The sequence below is a fragment of the Durio zibethinus genome, chromosome 27 (assembly GCF_047325235.1).
Source record: "Durio zibethinus cultivar Kanyao isolate XHJ-2024 chromosome 27, ASM4732523v1, whole genome shotgun sequence".
Classification (NCBI taxonomy): Eukaryota; Viridiplantae; Streptophyta; class Magnoliopsida; order Malvales; family Malvaceae; genus Durio; species Durio zibethinus.
In genome coordinates, this window is record NC_143188.1 from 14,075,167 (window position 1) to 14,078,277 (window position 3,111).

The 3,111-nt window shown below is 32.6% G+C and overlaps 1 pseudogene; it reads right to left on the reverse strand.

The window, feature by feature from the left end:
• Nucleotides 1-729: 729 nt before the first annotated feature.
• On the reverse strand, nt 730-1,860 carry LOC149510979 (wall-associated receptor kinase-like 2 pseudogene; annotated as a pseudogene).
• Nucleotides 1,861-3,111: the final 1,251 nt, after the last annotated feature.

A 3,111-nucleotide genomic window follows, 5' to 3' on the forward strand; every position in this document is an offset into this window, starting at 1 on the left:
AAGAAAAAAATAGTTTAACCAGAAATAATTAAATCATTAAAATTAATCAGGGCCTTTTTGATGAGTTAAAAAAAATAAAATTTTTATAAGTAAAATATGATGTTCGATGCAATTAAATCGTTCCGAGTACTTAAATAATAATGACATTACTTATGAATTTTTTATTTATTAAATTTTTTATTTATTACCTTTACATCTTTCGAAAAGAGTAAAATTTTCATATTATTGGATAAAATATATAATATTATTCTTTTTTGTAAATAAAATAATAATATCATCCTTACGTTAATGATAATATAGCTCGCGCACAAGTCAAAGAATCGCAAACTAATTTAAAAGATGAAACATAGATTTATTTAATATTATACACAAGAATAAGATTTTAAGTTGATATGAACTTTTTCATTTTGGGATATGAATATTGGGATCGAGATAGACAAATTTGTTTTGAGCCGGAAAAACATGTACTAACTATGGACAAAAAGTTCAAAGAATCACAGGTTGATTTGTTTATTGTGTTAAGACTTTTAATTGTAGTGATTTGGAATCAAACCCTTATAGTCTTGAATAAAAACAAAAAAAGAGCACGATGAAGAAATAAAACAAAAATAGTTGAATTTAGAAGGAGGATAATAATATAAACTAAACATGAAGATATATTACATCGAGTACACACCAAAGGAAAAACGTTTAAAAACTAGTTGATAACTAGGAGTACCATGGATGTAATTACAATGGTAACTACAAATTGTTTGTAATTGACATAGTTGAACAAGAAGCAATAGTCCAAGGATCGATAATGTCATCTGTATCAGATTCTTCATCGCCACTCGGATCAATCGCATTAGCTTCTTCGGACGATTTAATCAACTCCAACTCCATTGCAACTTGTTTCATTGTAGGCCTTTTCTTTCCATTAAGATTCAAGCATCTTTTTCCTAGCTTTGCGACTGCTAGAATCTCTTCTTCTGGACCATCATTCATTACCATTGGATCAAGAATGTAAAACAATGAATTCTTCTTCATTGAAAGCAGAAAAAATGGTACGAAGCTTCTCACTTCCTCTGATTGTCGAGAGGAGATGGGTTTTTGTCCCGTCAAAAGTTCAACAAGAACAACCCCAAAACTATAAACATCGGTCTTCTCTGTGAATTGACTTGATCGCAAATACTCAGGATCTAAGTATCTGAAAGTTCCTTGTACTCGAGTGGCTAGATAGTTCGTTCAAGTGCAATTGATCTTGATGTTCCGAAATCCTACACTTTGGCTCTGTATTTATCATCCAAAAGTATGTTGCTGGATTTGATCTCTCGATGATAAATGGGGATAGAAGCAACCGAATTCAAATAGGATAATGCATTGGCAATTTCTATAGCAATTCGTAAACGCATTTCCCATGTCATTGGGAATTCTTCATTTTGATCATGTATGAGTTGAGAAAGTGTTCCATTGGGGATGAACTCATACACTAGCAAAGGGACTTTTGTTTCCAGGCAACATCCTAAAAGCTTAGCCACATTTCTGTGGTTGATCAGTGATAAAATTATCACCTCGTTGATGAACTGTTCAAGCCTCTTTTCATCAACTTTCTTCTCTTCCACCATTTTAGACTTCTTGATTGCCACAATGCTTCCATCAGTTAACATTCCTTTATAAACAGTTCCTTGCCCTGCTTGACTGAGGATTCGATTCTCGTTACAGTAATATGTTGCCTTTTCCAGCTCCTTTGAAGTAAACAACCTTATTTTTCAACATTACCTTCATTGCTGGACAATTGTTGTTGTAGTAGTAAACTTCTTTCCTTTTAAAGTATATTTGCTTAAGCTTGATGTCTTTTCTTCTTTTTAGTGCTTTGTACATACCCCATGTACCTGCTGGGATTTTTTTAAGTGGAAACAAATACCACAATGAGATCAACACAAAATAAATCACACGCAAGGGGTAATATTTAACGTGGTTCAGTCTAATTGTTTACATCCACAAATGAGAGAGAAAATTCACTACAAATGTAGAGATTACAAAAAGTACAAAGCCCCATAAACAAACACTATTCTCGAGTCTCTAAAACAATTATTGTTTCTATACTCCCTAATGTATAACCTATGGAATATCTTTTATCCCATGCAACCAGTATTTTTCAAAACAAACTCTTTTTTACATCCTTAAAATATATCTCTCATATAAAGATCTCATAACTTTCTCTCATAATTCTAAAAATTAATACTCACTCTACATTTATAAAGCTCAATTACTTTATCACCAAGAATTCTTATTTACTAAGAACTCTTACCCATTAAAAATATTTATTCTTAATTACTAAGTATTTCTTTAACTAATATCATTTCAGTGGAATTCAAATTGATTTCCAATTAGAATTTGAGTCAATATCTAACAAATCTACACCTTTATACAAATTTTACCACAATATTAACCTTTAAGAAATCCCGACCACTCATGGTAGAATTAATGCTAACTCCACTTGATTCAAACAAGATGGTCAATACTCATGTGTAGCCAAATCAATTTCACCCAGTTGACTCTACCTGCAACTAATACCTTGTTGTAGCATCATCTCTTGCATGTCTTTGATCTCACGAACACAGTCTACAATAACAAATCTTCTTCCACAATTGATGTGGGATAAACTCAACAATATGAGCAGTTATTGGGAGATTTGTCATACTTGGAACTATGGGAGCAAATCAAAGAGCCTATATATACATTTTGGATACAACTTGAACCCAAAAGCTTAAGCTATTGGGTTTTTGGGTCCTCGACGTTTCATTTAAATTTCTTTATGATGTGAGATTCTTTGCTAATATGTGAACCTTATTCTAACAATCTCTCCCATTCACTTGTGAGTTTTGATCAAATTCTACCTTGGCTATTATGTGCGAGTAAGTCTTATCAACACTTTTTTTGGCCAGGCAATCTCACATCTCTAATGTGCTTTTAGGCCAGGTTACAACACTCAACCTTGTCACCTAGGTTGTCTTAATGTCCCTTCAAGCTTGCACTCTAGGTTGACTCAATACATCATCCATTTAGGTGTTTCACTTCTGCATATTTTATATACTCGTTGTATCCAAGTCGAACCTTACACTCCGATAC